At 45.7% G+C, this 25913-nt stretch overlaps 1 protein-coding gene across 5 annotated transcripts in view; it reads right to left on the minus strand.

Annotated features, from left to right (window-relative positions):
- Window positions 1–25913, minus strand: part of CAMK1G (calcium/calmodulin dependent protein kinase IG) — a 94456-nt gene that overhangs the window by 35825 nt on the left and 32718 nt on the right. The gene's annotated exons all lie outside the window — the stretch shown is intronic.

Below are 25913 nucleotides of genomic sequence, written 5' to 3' on the forward strand. Positions count from 1 at the left end.
TATAACTAAGGCTTCTAAAATCCCCATTATTCTCTATGGGGAAAAGCTTAAAGATGCGTTAACCTCAAAAATTCTTTAAAATTCACCCCTCTGCCCATTTCCTTTGGGATTTTGGCAGTAACTTCCACCCATTGGGCACTACCACCCACCTCACCCTTTTGACCTTGGGACCCTTTTTTAAAAATCCGAATCGATTTGGATTCAGATTAGGAAAATCCAGGTACAAATTGAATCTGGGGTGGTTTGGGTGTAGGTGTGTGAGATTTGGACCCAAAACAAATTGAGGGTGTTTTGATTCAGGTACAAATCAAAATGAAAAAATCAAATTGTGCACACCTCTAATTAACAATATGAGAATCTAGCACTTACTATCCAAAGGTGCCAAGGGGAGAAAGAGAGAAGAGGCATCCTCCTAAGCCAAGTCATCTCATTATTCTTCTTGGAGCATGTCCAACTTTAATTGCATTAAAAGCCACTGGTAGGATTTCACAAAGTTTTTTTTTAAAGGTGCCACTCTGATGAAATACAGCCTGCATACTATGACAAAGACTCTGGCATTTGCCTCCACTGCAGATAATGGCTACTTACAATGATCTCATTCTAAATACTCTCCTTTATAGCTTAACTTCCTCATGAGTGCCTCATGAGTTCTAGAATTCTGTTTGTTTATCTATCATATCTTTATACCACCTGATATATGCATCTCTAAGCGGTAGAGATACAGTGGGTATAGGAAAGAATCACCCCCTTTGATAGACCTTAAATTCTGGTTCCCTTACATCCTGAAATGAAAACACAAAGAAAATTCCCTTCACCAGCTGTACTTATCCAATGCAACCTATAACATCCAACTGAAAAACATCACAATTACAGTCCAGAAAAAGTGTCAGAAATAAAAAACAAGAATTACTGAGATTGAAAAAGGATCACCCCCCCAATGTCAATATTTTGTTGAACCACCTTTTGCTTTAATAACAGCCTTGAGTCTGTTGGGATACTTCTCTATCAACCTTGCACATCTAGACAGAGCAATATTTGCCCACTCCTCCATACAGAACTGTTCAAGTTCGGTCACATTGGATGGTAGGTGTTGGTGAATTGCTATCTTCAAATCTCTCCACAGATTTTCTATGGGATTTAGGTCTGGGCTCTGACTGGGCCACATGAGGACGTTCACTTTTTTCTCCTTCAGCCACTGTGTGGTCAATTTTGCTGTGTGCTTCAGATCGTTGTCATGTTGAAAGGTGAATCTTCTGCCCATCCTCAACTGTCTGGCAGAGGGTAGCAGTTTTTCTTCCAGAATCTGACGGTATTTTGCCCCATCCATTTTTCCTTCTACCCTAACGAGAGCCCCAGTCCCTGAGGCAGAGAAACACCCCCACAACAGGATGCTGCCACCTCCATGCTTCACTGTAGGTATGGTGTGTTGTGGATGGTGAGCTGCGTTGGATTTACGCCAGGTGTACTGTTTGGTGTTGAGGCCAAATAGTTCAATCTTGGTCTCATCTGACCATAAGACCTTTTTCCATTTGGCATCAGAATCTTCAAGGTGCCTTCTGGCAAAGCTCAAACGAGCTTTAATGTGGCCTTTCTTGAGAAGTGGCTTTCTCCTTGCGACCCTCCCGAACAAGCCACATCTGTGGAGCGCTCGTGAAATTGTTGTCACATGCACAGAACAACCACTCTTTGCCATGAAGTCCTTTAACTCCTTCAGAGTGGCCATTGGCCTCTTGGTAACCTCTCTTACCAGTTTCCTCCTTGCTCTTCCATCCAGTTTGGAGGGCCGACCAGATCCAGGGAGGATAGCAGTCCACCAACACCTACCATCCAATGTGACCGAACTTGAACAGTTCTGTATGGAGCAGTGGGCAAATATTGCTCCGTCTAGATGTGCAAGGTTGATAGAGAAGTATCCCAACAGACTCAAGGCTGTTATTAAAGCAAAAGGTGGTTCAACAAAATATTGACACTGGGGGGGTGATCCTTTTTCAATCTCAGTAATTCTTGTTTTTTATTTCTGACACTTTTTCTGGACTGTAATTGTGATGTTTTTCAGTTGGATGTTATAGGTTGCATTGGATAAGTACAGCTGGTGAAGGGAATTTTCTTTGTGTTTTCATTTCAGGATGTAAGGGAACCAGAATTTAAGGTCTATCAAAGGGGGTGATTCTTTCCTATACCCACTGTATTTCTGCTGTTGCAGAAATATCGAAGGAATGGATGCAGGAAATATTTGTGGGCATTGAATCTTAAGTAGACACACTTTGGCAACATTCATACATGACATGAAAATGGAGGTTGCTGAACCCACGGTCTCACATTTAAATTGTAAATCACATTGTCCAACCATGGTCTGGCAACTGCCAGCTCCAGGAGAGGGGCTGTTCTACCACCAAAGCCAATCCCAGCAAGCTCCATGGCCAGACTGGAGAGGAGAGCTGACTTGAGGAGAGGAGAGCTGGTCTTGTGGTAGTAAGCATGACTTGTCCCCTTAGCTAAGCAGGGTCTGCCCTGGTTGCATATGAACGGGAGACTAGAAGTGTGAGCACTATAAGATATTCCCCTCAGGGGATGGAGCCACTCTGGGAAGAGCAGAAGTTTCCAAGTTCCCTCCCTGGCTTCTCCAAGATAGGGCTGAGAAAGATTCCTGCCTGCAACCTTGGAGAAGCCGCTTGCCAGTCTGTGTAGACAATACTGAGCCAGATGGACCTATGGTCTGACTCAGTATATGGCAGCTTCCTATGTTCAGGGCACAAGCAAGGGGACATGTGTTGACATGGGCTTATCTGTTGACAGGGGACACGCTTTGACAGCTAATTGGCACCAGTCACCAAGACAGGGAGAGCAGTTGCCAAGGTACCCATCCCCGTGGCTTTCCTGAATAGAGCAACATAGGAACATAGGAAGCTGCCATATACTGAGTCAGACTATTGGTCCATCTAGCTCAGTATTGTCTACACAGACTGGCAGTGGCTTCTCCAAGGTTGCAGGCAGGAATTAGCCCTATCTTGGAGAAGCCAGGGAGGGAACTTGAAACCTTCTGCTCTTCCCAGAGCAGCTCAATATAGAGACCCAATGGCCTGGCACTCTCATGAGAGAGTGGTCCATGGGAGAAGGAATTGTTTTGTTGTCACACATTATGAGAGATTGTGGCAGACACCCCTGGACCCCACAGATGGTTCTTCTCATCATTTGTGATGGCCACCGGAAGGTTTTGTTCTTGTGGACATACAATGGTGTCACTTTATTCTTGGGGAGCGAAGCATTTTAATGAGTGCATTTTAATGAACAGGGACTGTCATCCCATCTCTGCTCCCTCCTGCTTGCCAGGAGAGGGGACAAGGAACAGAGCGGGAAGGGGAATGTCCCTGTGTGACTTTGCTGATTGAGAGGTCAATAAGCTTGGGATAGGATGTGGCGGCATCCCTGTTGCCAGGTTACTGCATTGCTGAATAGTTGACAGGAGGGGTGGCTCGCCAAACTCAATTTTGAACCTTCTGTTTGTAGTAAGGTTCGTCTGAGGTTTGGCTACTGAAGTGTTACGTCTGAACACAGACAGTGCCATAACTCCAGTCCCAAGTGGTTTTTCCAAATGGAATCATAGAGATGGCAATGTAGACCCACCCAAGATCGCAGCACTTCTCGCTGGTTGCCTCTCCAAGCACCAGCACCACCCCTCCTGTCTCCGATGCCGCAATGCAGGTGCCCGGCAACAGGGACACCACCACGTCCCATCCCAATCTTCTCAGCCTGTCAAGCAGCCAAGTCACACACGGGCATTCCCTCTTCCCACTCTGTCCCTTGCTCTCCCCTCTTGGCAAGAAGGAGGGAAAAAGGATGGGATGACAAGATTGGCACTAAGTGCTTTGCTCACTGAGAATAAAGCAACAATGATGTATGTTCAGAAGCACAAACACTCCAAGTGTCAACAGAAGCCAGGACGGGGACATATGGTGTGTGGTGGATACCCAGCATCAGGTTTAAAAGGCAGCCCCAACCAGGGATGCCTGAACAGCCATTTTCTATCTTTTAAACAAATAAGTTGGGGAAGGGGGGGCCCAGCCCCTTCCCCTTGGGGGTACCTACCTGTGTGGTCCACAGGCTAATTCATGAGCACGGCGGGGTGGCAGCAGGATCAGCATTGCCCCAGTGAAAGGAGTGATTCAACATCTGTGATGACAACTGATCCTGATCCTGTGTGGACAGCCCTCTCACATGAGAGTGTAAGGCCATGGGACACCCCCTCACCACTCATGGGAAGAACTGTATGTGGGGACACAAGTGTCAGGCAGAATTTCTAATAATGTGTGATGACAAAACAACCCCTTCTCCCATGGACAACTCTCTCATGAGAGTGTCAGGCCATGGGGGTGCTATATCAAACCAGGTGGCTTTATGAAGGGATGTCGTGGGGACAGGTATCCTGGTAACTGCTCTCCCTGTCTTGGCAGCGGCTGCCAAGTAGCTGTCAAAATGTGCCCCCTGCCAATCTGTGTGGACATGTGCACCCTTGCTTGTGCCCTGAAACAGCAACTCCACTTTCCTGGGGTCACTGGAAACTGAGGCTCTCCTCTCCCACAATTCCCCATGGCGGCAGATCTGCATACGGAATAATGCTGGCCCAAACCTGGGCATTTTGAATGGGAGTAAAGATCCATCCCCACACCTGGTGTTCCACCTATCCACACACACAGCTAGGCGCTGACACACAGAGTGTCACAATCCCCTTGGGGGTCTGTACAAGGCATCCCAGGAGAGGAGGGGGTTGCAGTGCAAATGTTCTATCACGCAAGCGGATTCCTCTTTGTTGGGTTAGCAACAAAGGTGGTGGTGGTGTATAGCAGTCGAGGTGCAAGCTTGTAGTTCATATTATTTCAGATGACCAACTGTGGCTGCCTGCCTGTTGGGAGAATGTATCTGCAGGTTAATCAAACCCCTGCAGCAAGATCATAAAGTTGTTCATACAACTCTTGTACAGTGGGGCAGGGAGGGCTGGGGTGGGTAAGCAGGATAACTTTTACCTCCCCCCAATGGTCCTTTCCATTCCTTGGGCTGTGCCGCTTGTGCACCCACATGAGCTGCGTGCACTGGAGGTTTTCCCTGCTGGTGGATGCTCCAGCTGCCCGGCTCTAGATTGGGGTAGAAGGGCAAGCTCATGCCCTTCTACCTCAGTAAAAGCCTGGGTAAAAAAACTCAGGCTACCTGGAAGGGCATACCACCTTAAGTGGCACAGCAGGGAAATGCTTGACTAACAAGCAGAAGGTTGCTGGTTCGAATTCCCGCTGGTACTATATCGGGCAGCAGCAATATAGGAAGATGCTGAAAGGCATCATCTCATACTGCAAGGGAGGAGGCAATGGTAAACCCCTCCTGTATTCTACCAAAGGAAACCACAGGGCTTGTGGTCACCAGGAGTTGACATTGAGTCAATGGCACACTTTACCCTTACTTTACCTGGAGGGGCTGCGCTGGGATCAGGCCAGATCCTGGTATTGCACATGGCAGCGCTGCACAGGTAGGGCTCTGCAAGCCCAGATAGGTCTGCTTATGTGCATGCCCTCCATGAATGGGAAACAACCAGTTAAACCCAGCTGCTGCAGAGACTTACTTTTTGGCCTTAGGTTTCCAGGTCTTGCACAACCTACTTAGAGCTGTACAAGCTTAATTAAGAACGGATGAATGAGCATCCAGTCCTATCCAGTGAGGACCTCGATTCTACGGCAGGAAGTATATTTTTAGCTTCCTAAAGCTGGCAAGCTTGTTAAAGGGTTTTGGCATAGGCAGCCAAACACATGATCAGCCATGCTAATGCTGTCTGTTTTGCCAGGTCAGTACTGATTAATTCTCACTACCTGAGCAGCAGTTAAACTGGTAATAGTAATGCAAAGAACTTTGCACTTCTGAGGCAAGATTCCCCTGGAACCCTTTTTCAGCCATGGGACTATGCATGTTACATTCATAAGAAAGATACTGGGCAGTGGGAAATCTGTCAGAAGCCACAAAGTTGTAATGAAAACAAACAAATTGGAGACTTAAAAATTTTGTGGACATGCTTTTTGTTTGCAATACCTTGTTGGTATTAAATCACATACACATTCTGCTCACACACCCATTTGGCCTAAAAGCTGACTTGTGCTGCAACAGCATTGCCTTCTGGTTTCTTTACAGACCTAAATGCCAAAAGGTCTCTGTTGAAGACCGTCTGTGTTGACATTTTAACTCCGTAGAATCTTCATGAGTATCTCATTACAACAACCCAACCAGCTCATGTGCACAAGGAGGCAGAGGGCTCGCTTCTTCCATCTTAAGGCTTCTGTGACATCACAGCAGCTTAGCCAATACAAAAAGAGTATTCAAATACATAAGAACATAAGAACAGTCCTGCTGGATCAGGCCCAAGGCCCATCTGGTCCAGCGTCCTGTGTCACACAGTGGCCCACCAGATGCCTCAGGGGAGCCCACAGGCAAGAGGTATGTGCATGCCTTCTCACCTGCTGTTGCTCCCCTGCAACTGGTATTGAGAGGCATCGTGCCTCTGAGGCTGGAGATGGCCCACAGCCATTAGACTAGTAGCCATTGATAGACCTGTCCTCCATGAATCTGTCTAAGCCCCTTTTAAAGCCATCCATGCTAGTGGCCACCACATCCTATGGCAAGGAATTCCATAGATTAATCATGCGCTGTGTGAAAAAGTACTTCCGCCTGTCGGTCCTAAATTTCCCAGCCTTCAGTTTCATGGGGTGACCCCTGGTTCTAGTGTTGTGAGAGAGGGACAAAAATTCCTCTCTGTCCACCCTGTCCACTCCATGCATAATTTTATACACTTCGATCATGTTTCCCCTTAGTTGCCTCTTTTTCAAGGTGAAGAGCCCCAGATGCTGTAGCCTAGCCTCATAAGGAAGGTGCTCCAGGCCCCTGATCATTTTGGTTGCCCTCTTCTGCACCTTTTCCAGTTCTACAATATCCTTCTTAAGATGCAGTGACCAAAGCTGTACACAGTACTCCAGAGGTGGCTGCACCATAGATTTGTATAAGGGCATTATAATATTAGCATCTTTATTTTCAATCCCCCTTCCTAATGGTTCCTAGAATGGCATGGAATTAGCTTTTTTCACAGCTGCCATGCACTGAGACAACACTTTCAATGAGCTGTCCACCATGACCCCAAAGTCTCTCTCCTGGTCAGTCACCGATAGCTCAGATCCCATCAGTGTATATGTGAAGTTGGTGTGTTTTGCCCCAATGTGCATCACTTTACACTTGCTTACACTGAACCGCATTTGCCATTTTGTCACCCAGTCCCCCAGTGTGCAGAGATCCTTTTGGAGTTCCTCACAATCCATTGTGGATTTCACTACCCTAAATAGTTTAGTGTCATCTGCAAATCTGGCCACTTCGCTGGCCACCCCAACTTCTAGATCATTTATGAACAAGTTAAAAATCACTGGTCTCAGTACCGATCCCTGGGCAACCCACTTCCTACCCACATCCATTGTGAAAACTGTCCATTTATTCCTACTTTCTGTTTCCTGTCCTTCAACCAGTTACCAATCCACTCATGAACCTGTCCCCTTATTCCATGACTGCTAAGTTTACTCAAGAGCCTTTGGTGGCTTTTAATGCAAAATGCATCATTCTTCATTATCTCCAGTATTGTCGTTTCTCTGAAACCACCATAAGTGTTCTAAAACTGTGTTCACGCTATGGGGATGGAGTCAGAAAACACACACGTATCTACAAATGGCAACCCATGGTATATCAGAGTGCATGAAAGGACACAGCAAAACACGAAGGAGATTCTGCTTCACTTGCCCCTTCCCTCTACTTCTCTCATTACATGATTCATCCAGGTCCTTCAACAAGCCACTTCCATGGAAACAATTTGAAGATAAACCAAATAGTTTATTCCAGCAACACTAGGGCTGCATTTGCACGTAACTAGAGTTTAAAGGGGGCATAGGTTTTCTCACCATGATGTCTGAATATGTGCAACTCTGGTTCCATCAGGTGACCCACTCAAGGTTTCGATTTTAAAACTGCAATCTGAACCCTTGGGCTGCAGTGAGTTTCATCACCCTAGCCTGAGCTTCCACACAGCCTGCATGTCATCTAAAATCAGAACCTCAGACTGTGTTAAGGGAAAAAGACCTCCCTCCAGCCACAACTGGCTGTACAGGCTGTCCTTCATGCCAGAAGGAAGCCCACACAACCATTTCCCCCTCCTCTCTGCAGTCTTGCCGACTGCAGAGAGTGTGCCCTCTTTGTCTGAATTTGGACAGGAGAGTGAGGGGGTGGAGTGGGGAGAAGATTCCAATGGACCCACGGGGGTGGGGATTGGAATGCAATAGGCCCGCCATTCTGCATATGTGCGAATGCAGTCTAAGTCTTACTGGCTTGGAATTGCAAACTTTCCTGTCTACATGGCCTTGTAAAGGCAGAAGATTCTTCTGCCTCCGCAGAGGCACCCTGTAGATATCATATGAGTGTTCTGCTGCTAATCTGATGGCCCAAGGAACGCCCACAATACCTAGTGTATAGATATTATGAATCCTATTTTAATAGGGAAAAAGGAAACTGAGGAGGTTGCGGGGAAAAGTTGTTATAAAGTTACTGAGACTGGTGTTGTTTGCTGGAAAAGAGCATGAGCTGTGAATTGGAAGGGAACAAATGTATCACATAACAATTCAACTTGCTGTCCTAAAAACAGGTATTTGATACCTAAGAATCTCCAAGAAATGTCTGTTCAACTTTTTATCTGAAAATCTAATTAAATAGAGAGCCCTGCCACTTGCCAAAGGTTGCAATCCTATGCACATTTATACTGAAGTAAGCCCATTGAGATTCATGAGTAAATGTGCATTGCATTCCTCTGTAGGCAGCTTACTCATTATGTTGCTGAACTGCTCTGCATGAGGTTTTACAGCCAGGGCACCCCACCCCCCAAATCCACTCCTGATTGGAGTGTGCTAGTCCACATATTCACTGGATTTAACTCTACCTCCCTGTGGGCTATCAGGGACCAGAACAGACAGGGCTTTGTTTTTCTTTGAAGGGAGGCTGTGAATTCTGGCTTAGCCCGAATTATGTCTGAGGTTAAAAAATCCTCTTTTTCCAGAAACTTTTGAAAAAACACTCCGGGGCTTCTGCTTTCTCCAAAGGTGTTGATGGAGGTGCTGGTGGCTATGCGAAGGAGGTGCTGATGGTTATGCAAATGGTCCATCTAATCCCCCGAATTACAATGCCTTGAATCTGCTGCAAAGCAGATCCGCTCTTTGGGTATTTATTTATTTATTTAACATATTTTTATACCCCGAGGCATAGAGCTATGTGTGAAAAACTTCCATGTGAGCAATCCAAAGGGATCAGAATGCAAAACCTGCAACTCCTCAGCAATCCTTAACTTGTGGCATTTTGCTCAAACTGCTGTGAATGTAAAGAACACTTTTAAGTTTGGAACAAAGTCTGCTTCTGCTAAGAACTGTGTTGAACTCTAAGCAGTTTCCTTTTGGTTTCTGAGCATTCCTCAAATGTTGTACATATATTTCTGTATTTTCCTTTGCAACCATGAAGGCTAGGAGATTGTGTTATTTTATATAAAAGGGGAGAAAAGACTCCAGTAATCTTATGATACTAAACTGTGCACCAGATGGCAGATTCTGCACTTGCCTGTATATATCTAGGGTCGCGAGCAGCTCTGGATGATGGTGTTTTGATGCAATTCTGTTGGCTCCCCATCAGTTTTTACTTTATTTTTATTCTTCTTTCTGCAGTGCCCAGTAACACATCCCCTCTGAAACACCCACGGCACTGGGCAGGAATCAGAATTTCTCACAGCATCTTTCCTTACAACTGAAGACAGTAGGAAATCAGCAGCCCACAGATCAGATGCTGCAGCATCTGTTCCATGTTTCATTCCTAAACAGTTTAAGATAATTACAACCCCACATTTAGACTACTCGAATCAACAAGCTGGCACAGAGGAAACAAAAGCTCTCTCCAGCTCTCCTTCTGTATTGCGCCGCAGGGTACTGGCTCTGGATAACTGATCTCATCCCTAAGGTTTACTAACCACGGCTGTATCACATGCTTATAACGTATGCGCCTGAAAGCTCAACTGAAGAAGGCAGACGCTATGCTCAATATATTTAAAGGGGACTTTAAAAAGAAAGAGGTCCCTTCCTATATCCTTTCATAGCCAGAGCCACTGTTCTGTTAAAATTCAGTAGTTATCCATTTTTTGGATCTGAAATTAATTTTTGCTGTTTTTCCCCTAGTTCTCAATGAATTCCAACATTCCAAATTTCATTTAATTGTATCACACTTAACCCAAGGGGCCAGCTTCCCTAACCATTAAGTCAAGTTAATATGGAGAATTTACAAGTTGCTCCGGTGGTGGTGGCTGTGGCTCTCCCAACCCACACCAGCCACCCCCAGAGTCTGCTGGGTCAGGTTTGGGCTGTTTCAGGCCTCTGCACTGGTACAGAGCTCCCTTGTAAAAACCTCCATGCATGCATACAGGCCATTTGCATCACCACACACACAAAGAGAGGTTTGGGGATGCAAATGGCCCATGCACCTGCGCAGAGGCCCAAAATGCCCAGAACCTGACCCAGGAGACTCGGGGGGGGGGGCTGGTGTGGGTTGGGGGAGCCACAGCCACCACCACTGGAGCAACTTGGGGGTCAGGGGAGCTGCCACTACTGGTGACACCAGAGTGACTTGTACTCTGTATTTAACTTTACTTAATGGTTGGGGGGGGCCCATACCCCATTACAAGGATCCTTGCAAGATCCCCCTTTGCTGGTAGGGCTTCGAGTCAGCGCGCGTTGGAAACAAACTGGGTGAGGTTCAGCTCAAGGTTGAGCTGAGCCGGCTCGATTTTGAGACAGCTCATGCATGCCTAACCCACAATAACCATATGGCCACTTCTTACATTAACTTCTTGTGGTTTGGTACCAAATAATCCAGCGGTGTCCTCTGGGGAATTTCCTCTCCTTTCTAAAGCTAGCTATAAAGAGGATGGTGGGAGATTGAATGCTGAGCAGACAACACTTCTGAGGATCAATGTGGGGCAGAAGAAGCAGGACAGAATCTCTTGCCAGCTTGCTCTGCCCTCCTAATCTCCACACATTGAGTGGTTCTGCTGCAGAGAGGCTGTACTTGACACATGAGTAGACCCCTGGCCGGGAGGCTGCAAATGGCCTGCCGTGTTCGGGGGTCTCTCCAAGATGCTCCGCACACTCACCTGGGGCATCCTGGGACTTCCGGGGGCCACACAGACCCTGATCCCCACAGCCCCCGCCAGCTCTGTGACAGAGCCGGCAGTTGTGTGGGTGGCCAATCCGGCCGCCCAGAGCTCCACTGCCAATCACCTGCTGGGAGAGCGGGCTAAGCCCACTCTCCCAGCAGACCTCATTGAGGTGCTTCACACAATTGTGTGAAGCGCCTCATTGATAGACCGGTCCTCCATGAATTTATCTAAATCCCTCTTAAAGCCATCCTGGCTGTTGGCTCTCACCACATCTTGTGGCAGAAAATTCCATAGACTAATTATGTGTTGTGTGAAAAAGTACTTTTTGTTGGTCCTAAATTTCCAGGCAATCATTTTCATGAGATGACCCCTGGTTCTAGTGTTATGCAAGAGGCAGAAAAATTTCTCTCCATTAACTTTCTCCACACCATGAATGATTTTATAGACCTCTATTGAGGCAGAACTCAGGTTGTGGTTAAGAAATGGTTAAAGGGTCTGTGTTACCAAACGGCCTTAATTGCAAATTGCTGAATCCACCATAAATCTGTCTCCTGCTGGAATGCAAGCAAAGAGGCCCCTTTGGTATCTCCAGATAACAGAGGCACTGGCTAACACCACCTTCAAGGCCAATGGCTGAGGGGAGTAGAGGTTGGAACAAGATGAAGGAGGGGAGGAATGCTCGATTATAAGCTAGAGAAATATTGCCTAATTGTAATAATAGCAATGATTATAATTATTGTAAAAAGACGATTTAGTGATGCCAACCAATGAGGAATGTATCCACTGAATGTACTTAAGTTGGGTATAAGAACTGAAGCTGGAATGTGATCGGGGCTCAGCTTTTGGGGAATTATCCCACTGAGTCTATTGCTGGCAATAAATTCTGCTTTTTCTCAACCGTTGGTGTCAATCTCTCACTCAGGACCTGGGGGATTTCTGCTACACTATCATGTCTCCCCTCAGTTGTCTTTTTTCTAAAGCCAGGTGTTGTAGCCTTGCCTCACAAGGAAGATACCCTAGGCCTCTGATCATCTTGGCTGCCCATTTCTGCACCTTTTCCAGTTCTATAATGTCCTCCTTAAGATATGTTGGCCAGAACTGCACACAGTACTCCAAATGTGGCTGCACCATAGTTTTGTATAAGGGCATTATAATATTAGCAGTTTTATATTCAATCACATTTCTAATGATTCCAAGCATGTAATTTACCTTTTTCACAGCTGCTGCACATTGAGTTGACACTTTCAACATGCTGTCCACCATGACCCCAAGATCCCTCTCCTGATCAGTCACTGACAGCTCAAATCCCATCAGCATATATGTGAAGATGGGGGGTTTTTTTGCCCCAATATGCATCACTTTACACTTGCCAACAATGAACTGTATTTGCCATTTTGTTGCCCATTGCCCCAGTTTGGAAATATACTTTTGGAGCTCCTCACAATCTCTCTTGGTTTTCACTACTCTAAATAGTTTGGTGTCATCTGTAAATTTGGCCATATCGCTGCTTACCCAAATTTCTAAATCATTCATGAATAAATTAAAAAGCACCGGTCCAAGTACAGATCCCTAGGGGACACCACTTCTTACTTCCCTCCATTGTGAAAACTCTCTGTTTATACCTACCCCCTGTTTCCTGTCCTTCAACTAGTTACCAATCCACATATGAACCAATCCCCTTATCCCATGACTTCTAAATTTTCTCAAGAGTCTTTGATGAAGAACTTTGTTGAAAGCTTTTTGAAAGTACAGGTATACTATGCCAATTGGATCACCTTTATCCACACACCTGTTAACACTCTCAAAGAACTTCAAAAGGTTGGTGAGGCAAAATTTACCTTTGCAAAAATCATGCTGGTGCTCCTTCAGCAGGTCCTGTTCTTGCTTATGTGCTTAACAATTTTATCCTTGAAAATGCTATATATGCGTAATAATTTTATCTATGAGAATGCTTTCCATCAATTTGTCTGGAACAAGTATTAAGCTAACTGGCCTGTAGCAGATGTTAAACTAACTGGCCTGTGGTTTCCTGGGTCCCCTGGATCCCTTTTTGAAAATTGGTGTTACATTGGCTACTTTCCAGTCCTCTGGTACAGAGACTGATTTTAGGGATAAGTTATATATTTTTGCAAGGAGGCTGGCTATTTCACATTTGAGTTCTTTATGGATTCTATGGATGCCATCCGGCCCCGGTGATCTGTTAATTTTTAATTATTCCAGACATTTTAGAACCTCATATCTCATCCCCGTGATCTGACTCAGTTCTTTAGCCTCTGTCCCTGAGAAGCCCAGTTCAGGCACAGGTATAGCCTGGTTCATGCTCACTATCCTCTGTCATGAAGACAGATGTAAAGAACTCATTTAGTTTCTCTGCAATCTCCATAGCCTCCTTAATAATCCTTTTCACTCCCTTGTCATCTAACAGGCCAAGGGGCGTAGCTAGGAGAGAGGGGGCCCATGTTCATCCCTCTCCCCAGCGGCCCCCCAGGGTGAGGGAGATAATGAAAAAAATAGGGAAGGGTGGATCTGGAGGGCCCTCAGGAGCTGGGGGCCCGTGTTCTTTGAACCCATTCACTCAATTATAGCTACGCCCCTGGACCATCTCCCTGGCAGGTTTCCTGCTTCTGATGCATTTAAACAAGATTTTGTTATTCCCCTTGAGGCTTTTAGCTAAATGTTCCTCAAACTGTCTATTCGCCTTCCTTATTGTCACCTTGCATTTCTTTTGCCAGAGTTTGTGTTTCTTTCTGTTCTCTTTATTTGGCAGGCCTTCCAATTTCTGAAGCAATTTTTCTTCCCCTTCATAACTTCCTTGACTTTACTTGTTAGTCATGCTGGCATCCTCTCCGGTTTGGTGGTACTTTTCCTCCTTTTTGGTATATCTAATTGGGCTTCTATTATTGTGGTTTTAAATAAACTCCATGCATTCTGCAGCGAAGTGACTTTCCCGATTTTTCCTTTTCCTTTTTCTTTTCACCAAACTCCTCATTTTAGAGACGTTTCCTCTTCTGAAATTCAATGTAACTGTGTTAGACTTCCTTCACAATTCTCTCCTCAAATGTATGCTGAAATTGACCACACTATGGTCACTGTTCGCTAAAAGTTCCATGACACTGACATCTCACAGCAGGTCCTGAGCACCACTCAGGATTAAGTCCAAGGTCACCCTCTCTCTGGTTGCAAAGCCAACTGTTCTTGGGCACTGTCATTCAACATATGTAGAAATGTGGCCTCTTGTCATTATCAGAATGTGAATTTACCCAGTCTATGTGTGGGTAATTGAAATCACCCATTATTACAGCTATGTCTCTCTTTGATGCCTCCCCGATTTCCTTCTGCAATTCCCAGTCACTGTCAGTGTTTTGATCCGGAGGGTGATAGCAATTCCCTAGTACCACACTAGGGACTTTCAGGTCTTGTATTGTCACTCACAGAGTTTCTATGGAGGACTCAGGTTTTCCTAGATTTTCTAGCTTTTTAGATTCTATTCCTTCTTTAACATATGAATAAGAAGGAGGTACTGACCACTGGGGGTCGGGACCTGAGAGATAGTTTGGATCTGCCTGTTCTGGATGGGGTTACACTCCCCCGAAAGATCAAGTATGTAGCCTGGGAGTGTAACTGGATTCCAAACTCTCTCTGGTTTCTCAGGTTGAGGCAGTGGCCAGGAGCGATTTTTATCAGTGTCAGCTGATATGTCAGCTACGTCCATTTATTGATTTAAATTACCTTAAAAGAGTGGTGCATATGCTGGAATCCGCTAGGCTTTTGACTACTGTAATGCACTCTACGTGGGTCTGCCTTTGTACATAATCTGGAAACTACAATTGGTACAGAATGTGGCAGCCCGACTGCTTTCTGCATCAACCCGAAAGGATGATATAACACCAATTTTGAAAGAACTGCACTAGCTGCCAATGTGTTTCTGAACAAAACACAAAGTGCTGGTTATCCTATATCATAAAAGGCTAGAGTGTGCAGTCGTGCTGCCTGTGTCTTTTTTGGCAGTTCTGAGCATGCGCAGAGCGCATGCTCAGAACTGCCGAAAAAGATATGGCCGCCCAGACACGGGCGGCCATGTTGCCCCAAACTGCCCGAAACCACCATTCCCGCTTCCCCCCCATTATTAAGGGCCAAATTGGTCCATGAAATTGCCTCCGCAGCTGCTGCCGCCCACCCGCCCTCCCAGATGCTCCCCCCCATTATTAAGGGCCAAAATGGCCCATGAAATTGCCTCCGCGGCTGCCACCACCGACTGCCAGCCCGCCCACCCTCCCAGATGCCCGAGTCCTCCTCCATTCCCACTCCCCCCCACTGCCGCCGCCAACCACCCGCCCGCCCTCCCAGATGCTCCCCCCCCATTATTAAGGGCCAAATAGGCCCATGAAAATGCCTCCGTGGCTGCCACCGCCGACCACCCACCCACCCTCCCAGATCCCCGAGTCCTCCTAACCCGGAAAAATGCAGAATCAGAGAAGAAGAGAGGAGCTCGCAAACAGAGCTCCTCTCTGTGCAAAGCATCTGCCCATACTGCCACTATGGACGTAAAGGATGCAATAGGCGTCCTTTGTGCCCAAAGTGCCAGTTTGGGAAGAGGCTTTGCAGAGAGAGGAGCTCTGCTACCCTGCTCCTCTCTCCTGCTCTGAATCAGCATTATCCCGGCGAAAAGAGGACTCGGGGATCTGGGAGGGCGGGCGGGTGGTCGGCGGCGGCAGCCGCAGAGGCACTTTAATGGGCCTATTTGGCCCTTAATAATGTGGGGGGGGGGAGGAATCGAGCCGGACTCGGGCATCTGGGAGGGCGGTCGGTTGGCGGGGTCTGTCACCCGTGTCTGGGCCCAAAAAAAAACAAAAAAACAAAAACAAAAACAAAAAACCAGTTACACGAGCACTTTATTAATCCTCTGTCCGCACAACCCATGCAGCAGAAAGCAGCCACCATTCCTTCTCCCTCTCCCCAGACAACCAATCACTGTGTCGGAAAGAACGCATAAAGGGGGGGGGGAAGGCTAGCGCCCGTTATTATAACGGGCTTAAACATACTAGTTATCTATAAAGCCTTAATGGCTTGGGTCTAAGGTACTTAAGAGAGCACCTTCTTTGTCATGAACCCTGCCGCCTAGTAAGATCATCTGGGGAGGTCTGGTTATAGTTGCTACTGGCTCATTTGGTGACAACCCGAGCCCAGGCCTTCTCTGTGGTTGCCCCAGGGCTCTGGAATAGGCTCCCTGCTGAAATAAGAGCATCTCCTTCTCTGTTTAATTTTAGGAAGACTCTCAAGATGTACCAGTTTTCTCAGGCTTTTAACTGAAATTTTAAGCCATTGAATGTGTTTTAATCTTCTGAGATTTTTAAATTTGTTTTCTGAATTTTAACTGCTTTTATATTTTACATTTGCTGTGTTTTTAATTTTGCACACTGCCTAGAGATGCATATATCAGGCGGTATAGAAATATGATAAACACACACACACAGAGACACACACACACACACACACAGACACACACAGAGAGACATAAACACACCCAGCTACTCCACCTCCAATACGCCCCTCCCTGTCCTTTCCCACTGGTTCTCACTGTTCCACCATGTTTCTGTTATGCCCACTATATCTAGGTTTTCATAGCACTACAACTCGCTCATCTTGGCTCAGAGGCTTCTGGCACTGGCATATAAGCACGTGTACTCTGAATCTCTTACCTGATGTGCACTATTTTTCTTATGGCCATTTGATCTCTTCGACCAGCTAGCACAGCCTTCTGTCTGCTCTTTATCTGGTTCTACTCTGTCCCCACCCTTTCTGTTTTATCTCAATCATTTACACCCTTGTGCCTTAAGGGATGACATTTGCTGAACTGCTGAATTGGATACTGCTCAGCTCCTGTGACCTATCCCCCAGGTGCCATTTTAAAAGCTGCTCTGCAACCTTTTTTTATTTTAAGCACCAGCAGTCTGGTTTCATCTTGGTTCAAGTGGTGCCCATCTCTTTTGTAAAGGGCTCATCTTGTCCCAAAATGTATCCCAGTGCTTAACAAATCTAAATCCTTCCTCCTGGCAGCACCGTCTCTTCCACACATTGAGTCCCCTCAGTTCTGCCCGTCTCACTGGCCCTGTGTGTGGAGCAGGTAGCATTTCTGAGAAAGCTACCTTGGGGGTCCTGGACTTCAATATGCCTAAAATTTGGCTTCCAGGACCTCCTGACTGCATTTCCCAACATCTTTGGTGCTGATGTGCACCACAATAGCTGATTCCTCCCCAGCACTGCATATCTAGACTTCGTGTGACATCCACAACCTTCACACCAGGTGGGCAAGTCAATGTGTAGTCTATAAGCGGGTGAAAGACCCAGCTCTCCATATCCCTAATGATTGAATCACCCACTAATAGGAGCCCACCCCCCCCAGGAGCTTCATCTGTGCAAGAGGATATGGGCCCATTGTAGCATTTCCCTCTTCCTCAGAATGATGTCCTTTCCTGAGACTTTCATTGCAGAGTAGCTGTCAGCCTGGGAGTAGGAAGCCTCTATCAAGTCTCTGAAGGTCTCATCCACATACCTCTCTAACTCTCTGAGCTTCCCCAGCCCAGCAACTGTGGCTTAGAGGGAACAAACATGTCCCCCAAAAGCCAGGAGCTCCTTGCACCAAGCACACACTCATGACTGCTGCCCATTGAGCAGATAATCATACACACTCCGTTCAATACAGTGGAAAATTCCCACTCCCCTGCTGGCTTTTCTATGTTCTGGTTTTGTCAGCTCTTTAGAGTATTAGAGATTGTTTATTTGAAAGTCAGGTCTTAGCTGAAGTTGTCAGCTATTCAACACTTCAAACCTTTCTTCCCGATCATATACAAGAGGGAGTAGAACTGACCTACTCTTCCCGCGGGACTCCTTGTGATCAAGAGGGCTCCTTTCAAGCTTCCCCACATACTTTCCTGCTAAACTCCATGTGAAACTCCTATGACCCTGTTTGCTAATTCCTGTTTGCTAATCTCTGTTCGCTATGTTCCCTGGTCGTTGCTTCTTATGCAGAGAATAAGCTTCAAACGGAGGCAAACAGGCTAAACAGGTATGTGGCCCGTCCATTAGGTGTGACTTAGCCCCAGCTGGCACCCCAGCTGGCAACCAGCACTGGCAAAAACCAAACACACATGCACATACACACACTGGGATTTCTCTCTTAAAGAGATACCAGCCTGTCAAAATCTCCCCCTTCTCCTGTGTGTTTGTTTGAAGAGAGAAAACTCCCCCCCCCCCGATAACAACAAGAGAACCACTGTTCTGAAAAGTACCTCTTTTACCAGTTGGGAGGTATTAAGTTTAGTTTAATCAAAAGCTTGGAGCATGGTTTGTGGTGTGATGTAGCTAAGAGGACAGGAAACAGGAAATGAAGGAAGAAAAAAAGACTGCTTTGGCTTAGTCAGGTTTTAGAGCTATAGAATAATATATGTTCTATAAGTGGTAAATTTTGTAATAACGTTGTTGGAACTTAACCTCCTATGTGCCCAACACATCAGTGTGCAGCCCGAAATTTACTGCATAAATCAGCTAATTCCTTTTAGCACTCAGTTACAAGCTGATTTGTGTCTGTTTAAAAAGATTACCAGTTTCTAAGTATCAAACAGCCTGTCAGCAGCTACAGCTTGTCAGCAGATGAGCTGTGGGTAGCAGTCACTAGGGGGTACAAGGCCCACCTGTACCAGCTGTCGCTGGCCTGATTCCTGAACCAGGCAGCCCATCAAGGTTTGGGGATCAGGCCAGTGGCAGCTGGTATGGGTGGGGCTGTGGGAAACAGAGAATGAGCCACACCTCCAGCTCGTTCTCACTCTTTTTGTCCTGTCCAGCTGCCTCTCTCACCTTGCTCCACCACGACATTAACCCCAGGTGTGCAGGCTGGTATTTGCTGGATTGGGGATTGCAACCCCCAACCCAGTGAATGAACAGCCTGCATGCCTGGAGTAAATGCCGTGGCGTGGTGAGGTGAGAGAGAGTGAGGCAGTGGGGCAAGGTGAGAAGAGTACGAATGAGCAACAGCTAAAACTTATTCTCTGCCTCCCAGGACCCCCCATACCAGCTACCACTGGAACAGGTCAGCAGGCTACCACCAGAGTGTCAGGCAGTAAAGGAGGAGCTGGAAGCTGGGGCGGCGGGTAGTCAGGAACCCACCAGAGGTCACACTGACTAGACAGTAAGGAGAAGTAACAGAGAGCTTCTCCTTGATGATGAGGCAAGGCCTACCTCAGGCAGGAAACCTTTTATCTTTCCCGCTATGGGTGGTCCCATAGGGCGGGGCTTGCCTACAGTCCCAAAGACGTAAAACGTGCTGCAGTGCAGCAAGCTGCCACAAGGGGCAGCATACAGAGCTTCAGGCAGGCAGAACAAGACCCAGCCTGATCCCAAACAAATATATCTAAATAACAATGAACTGTTAACTAGTTAATAGTTTTTCAGCTGTTCTTTGTTCTTTGAAAAGAACGTTTTGGTATATGCTAACTGGGCTTCTATTATTGTAGGACATGTTTGAATATGCAGTTTTGATCCCAAGAAAATCATCACTGTTTCAATATTTTATCCTGGTTAGAGATGCAAGGAACTGAATTAATAAGATTTTTGGAAGGACTGTTTTTTTAGATATTTTAAGCCATTCTTAAAAGAGAAATGGTGTCGGAAAAATGCAAATTGACACAGGGAGTAAAGTGCTTTTAAAAATCCATTATTCACAAAATGAGCCTTGGTTGGCAGGCATAATTGGGGAGATGAGCAGACCCCTCATAGGCTTGAGGGAGGAGAAAATGACACTGATGGTACAATATTGGAGTCACTTAAATGCCAAGACTGAATTAGAGAGGATGCAAAGTGTGAAGGAGAAATCTTTTGACCACTCAGCCATGTAATCATAATCAAGTGAGCGAGGCAGCTGCTGGGGAGAGATTCTTGAAAAACACAATGATTTTGTTTGTCAAACAGAATGGAGAGGGAGGCAGAAGAAAGTAGCAAGCAAAATGACCATGTAAGGCCTTAACTAGGAAGAGGGCAGGCATGAACTTAAGAACAGCCCTGCTGGATCAGGCTGAGGCTTATCCAGACCAGCATCCTGTTTCACACAGTGGCCCACAAGATGCCTCTGAGAAGCCCACAGGCAAGAGGTATGTCCATGCCCTCCTTCCTGCTGTTGCTCCCCTGCAACTGGTATTGAAAGGCATTGTGCTTCTGAGGCTGGAGATGGCCCACAGCCACCAGACTAGTAACCATCGATAGAGCTGTCCTCCATGAATTTGTCTAAGCCCCTTTTAAAGCCATTCAAGTTAGTGGCCATCACCACATCCTATGGCAGAGAATTCTATAGGTTAATTATGTGCTGTGTGAAAATGTACTTCCTTTTGTTGGTCCTAAATTTCCTGACCTTCAGTTTCATGGATGGCCCCTGATTCTAGTGCTGTGATAGAGGGAGAAACATTTCCATCTGAACACACTCTCTACCCCAGACAGAGTTTTATACATCTCTTTCATGTCTCCTCATAGTCACCTCTTTTCCAAACTTAAAAGCCCCCGATGCCTTGCCTTATAAGGAAGGTGCTCTAGGCCCCTGATCATCTTGGCTGCCCTCTTCTACACCTTTTCCAGTTCTACAATGTCCTTCTTAAGGTGACCAGAACTGTATGCAGTACTCCAAATGTGGCTGCACCATAGGTTTACATAAGAGCATAGTAAGCCAGTGTGGTGTAGTGGTTTGAGTGCTGGACTAGGACCGGGGAGACCCGAGTTTAAATCCCCATTCAGCCATGATACCAGCTGGGTGACTCTGGGCCAGTCACTTCTCTCTCAGCCTAACCTACTTCACAGGGTTGTTGTGAAAGAGAAACTCAAGTATGTAGTACATCGCTCTGGGCTCCTTGGAGGAAGAGCAGGATATAAATGTAATAATAATAATAATAATAATAATAATTAATAAACCAGTGCAATTCTGGAGGCTATTATGGGACAATCCAATAGATTATAATAAAAAAGCAGGCTGAGTGAAAGAGGTCGAAAAATGTAACCAACAAATGCAAGATCTAATAATAACACCAGAATTAATAAGTGAAAGAGCAAAGAAAATTAAAAATTGGACTGCTACAGGAGACGATGAACTGCATGGCTTTTGGCTTAAACACCTAACAAGCCTTCATAAACAACTATCAAAAGAGTTCAATCACATTTTGCAAGGAGGTGATATTGAACAATGGCTAACAACTGGGAAAACTCATCTCATCATGAAAGACCCAGCAAAAGGTGCAGTTCCAAGTAATTATATACTGATCACCTGTCTGCCAAACATGTTCACATTATTAACTGGAATAATAGCAGATGGAGTGATGCAACACTTATTAACTAACAAACAGCTTCCAGTTGAACAGAAAGGAAATTGCCCGAACACCAGAGGCACAAAAGACCAGCTGCTGATTGACAAAATGATTTTAGAAAATTGCAAGAGAAGAAAAACCAATCTAAGTGTTGCATGGATTGACTACAAGAAAGCCTTCGATTCATTGCCTCACACATGGATACTAAAATGTTTAGAAACAACTGGTGTCAGCAAAAACATTCAGATATTTATTTAAAAAGCAATGAGCATGTGGAGTACACAGTTAACAATCAATGGTGAGACACTTGGACAGGTTAGCATTAGAAGAGGCATTTTCCAAGGGGACTCACTATCCCCTCTATTGTTTGTAATCGCCATGACCCCACTTTCACAAATACTATACAAAACAGGCCTCGGATACCAAACATCTAAAACATCATGTAAAATAAACCATCTGCTGTACATGGACGATCTGAAGTTGTATGGAAAGTCCCAGTCAGAAATAGAATCACTGCTAAACACTGTCCGTATATTCAGTAGCGATATAGCAGTGGAGTTTGGACTAGAAAAGTGTGCTGCATTAATAATGAACAGAGGGAAAATAACAAAAACAGAAGGAACAGAACTGCCCAATGGAAGCAACATCAAGAACCTGGAAGAGAAAGAACATTACAAATACTTGGGCATTCTCCAGGCTGATAACATTGCACACACTGAAGTTAAAATAAAAATTGGAAGTGAATACATCAGGAGAGCTAGAAAAATCCTCAAGTCCAAACTCAATGGCGGGAACACCATACAAGCCATAAACACCTGGGCTATACCTGTTATCAGATACACTGCAGGAATAATAGACTGGACCCAGGCAGAGCTAGAGACGCTGGATCGTAAGACCAGGAAAATCATGACCATCAATCATGCTCTGCACCCCCGCAGTGATGTCGATAGGCTCTACCTCCCTCGCAGCTCAGGTGGAAGAGGAATGCTTGCAAGTCCATCAAACAGCAGAGGAGGAGAAAAGAGGCCTTGAAGAATAGATCAAGGACAGTGAAGAAGATGCACTTCAAATGGTCAATAACGCAAAACTATTCAACACCAATGAAAGAAAGCAGGCCTACAAGAAAGAACAAGTCAAGAACCGAGCAGAAAAATAGAAAAATAAGCCACTGCATAGCCAATATTTGCACAATATATGTGGAAAATCAGACATCAGCAAGACCTGGCAATGGCTTAAGAATGGCAACTTGAAGAAAGAAATAGAGGGTTTAATACTGGCTGCGCAAGAACAGGCACTAAGAACAAATGCAATAAGAGCAAAAGTCAAAAAATCCACAACAAACAGCAAGTGCCGCCTTTGTAAAGAAGCAGATGAAACAGTGGACCACCTAATCAGCTGTTGTAAAAAGATCGCACAGACTGACTACAAACAAAGGCATGACAAGCTAGCAGGGATGATACACTGGAACATCTGCAAAAAATACAAGCTACCTGTAGCCAAAAATTGGTGGGACCATAAAATTGAAAAAGTTGAATAAAATGAAGATGTAAAAATATTATGGGACTTCTGACTACAAACAGACAAACATCTGCCACACAATACACCAGATATAACTGTAGTCGAGAAGAAAGAAAGAAAGTTAAAATAATCAACATAGCAATACCAGGTGATAGCAGAATAGAAGAAAAAGAAATACAAAAGATCACCAAATACAAAGATCTACAAATTGAAATTGAAAGGCTGTGGCAGAAAAAGACCCAAATAATTCCAGTGGTAATTGGTGCCCTGGGTGCAGTTCCAAAAGACCTTGAAGAGCACCTCAACACCATAGGGGCCACAGAAATCACCATCAGCCAATTACAAAAAGCAGCTTTACTGGGAACAGCCTATATTCTGTGATGATATCTATAACAATTGACAATAAAATTCAGCCATCCCAGGTCCTTGGGAAGGACTCGATGTCTGGATAAAACAAACCAGTCAATAACACTTGTCTGACTGTGTAAACAAGAAATAATAATAGCATTTGTATTAGCATGCTAGGTTCAAGCTTTACAGGAGGCATTGCAAGAGAAAAGAAGCCTCTTCCACTCTATGTTTTTGTCCCCTCTTAACATCTAGGTAAATGGAAAATGTGACATATTGTTTTGCCGTGCACGGCTGCATGACGCTTCACAGCACTGGCTGCTGGCCATGCAATGCACTCATTGCCCATACAAGTACGAACTTGTAATGTGTCTGCCCTGCACCATGAAGCCTTGTTTGCTTTGGAAAAAATGGGAGGATTTATTGTTGTCTTTTAGCTTTGGTTCCCCGGGTTTAAGCTCCATACATTTCAGGTTGCCTAATCTGTATTTATAGCCAGGCCTAATGTATTTACAGTCAGAGAGGAAACAGCAGATATGGCAGCAGAGCATTTATGTATATTTGATGATGAAATGTTTAATCCAGGCCTACTAAGAAGTGTATAAAGGTTTGTTGTTTGTGTTTAAGAATGTGAGGTCTCTCTCTGCCAAGAGGTAGCAAATACCAGAGCCTGACAAAAGATACTGTATGTAGCCAAGGTCATGAGGCAATTCTGCACTCAGCAGAGAACAAAATATAGCTTGGACCAGAAGATACCGATAAGGAGTAGGGAGGGCAGATAGGCCAAACAGTAGCTCATGTCCAAGGCTAGTTGGCATGAAAACATCTGTTTACTCACAAAGACATGTATTGTAGGATTTACCAATTTGCTTGCTTTTTTTAGTCTATATAAGCTAGCCACTGCATATCCTCGGGGCCCAGTGCTTGTCAGACTTTTCTTGACCTGTACTGTGCCTTCATGATCATGAATAAAAACCATTTTTTGAGCATACGCCCCTCGTTGTATTTGACTCAATTTTGTCAGGCAATGAGTTCTATTGCGGGAAGCTGGACTAATTGTCTTTAGTTTAGTAAGACACCCCATTCTCTGTCAAATCCGATGGAAGGATGAAAGCAAGGGACTGAATTAAACAAGAGGGCAAGGTTCCAGAGGATTTTCCCGCAACATACTCAGTTTAAAGCTGAGCCAAAATTTCCCCTGAAAATTTTTGGTTTGAAATTTGTGTAGGGGCTCAAACGCTGCCCTGAAACTGCCCCCTTCCAGGCCCACCTTTTTTTCCTTCCAACACTGTCTGTTTTGTGGCAGTTCTCTTCCCATTGGAGCTGCTGGCAGCCACCATTTTGTGCCCCCAGAAGTCTCCTAATGATAGATCATTGTTATCAAGGGACTAATGGGGGACAAAACAGTAGTTGTCAGTCACCTGAGGAAAGGAGAGCTGATCTTGTCATAGCAAGCATGGATTGTCTCCTTTGCTAAGTAGGGTCCACCCTAGTTTGCATTTGAATGGGAGACTACTTGTATGAACACTGTAAGATATTCCCCCACAAGGGATGGGGCCACTCCAGGAAGAGCTTCTGCATGCTTGCATGAAGAAGGTTCCAAATTCCCTCCCTGGTATCTCTAATATAGGGCTGAGACTCCTGCCTGTAACCTTGGAGAAGCCGCTGCCAGTCTGTGTAGACAATACTGAGCTAGATGGACCTATGGACTGACTCAGTATAAGGCAGCTTCCTATGTTCCTAAGCATCATCAGCTGTAAGCCCCTATTTCAGTCACTTCCCCCCAATCGCTCATGAATGGGGCTGCAAATTTTAAGGGGGGCATTTCACCTCCACCCTACTCAGTACACTTTAGAGATTGTTCCCTCCCACTGGGGATCTAGTATCAGTTCTGTGTACTCTAGCACTTGTAGTTAGGGGACAGAGAGCTGCATTTGATATTCTCAATAGGGTTGTGCACGAAACTGGTTCGGTCAGTTCAATTCGAATCCAGACTGGATTCAAACTGACCCGTTCCCGTTCCAGGTTTGGTCAAACCAGGTCCGCCTTGGGTTGACCCTCAAACCGGGCCGAAAGGGCCTGAGGACAGGCCTGGATATACAAGTAAAGGGGGCATCACTAAACCTTCACAAAGGCACTGGGGGTGGGGAGAAAGCAGTATCCATACCTTTAGCGGAGACCATGGGATAGGGGGCATAGGTGGTGAGCTGGCAGCAGTGAAGCACAAGGAGGTAGCAGGCAGGGGCTCCTCAAAGCCCCTCGCTGGCCTCCCAAATGACACAGTTCGGGCCTCTGTGCATGCGTGGAGGCCATTTTCGTGACCTCCATGCATGCACAGAGGCCATTTATGTCACTAATATTGTGTGGTGACACAAATGGCCTCTGTGCACATGCGGAGGTCATGAAAATGGCCTCTGCACATGCGCAGAGGCCCGAACCATGCCACAGATGGCCTG

This window comes from Hemicordylus capensis, chromosome 4 (genome assembly GCF_027244095.1).
Source record: "Hemicordylus capensis ecotype Gifberg chromosome 4, rHemCap1.1.pri, whole genome shotgun sequence".
Lineage (NCBI taxonomy): Eukaryota > Metazoa > Chordata > Lepidosauria > Squamata > Cordylidae > Hemicordylus > Hemicordylus capensis.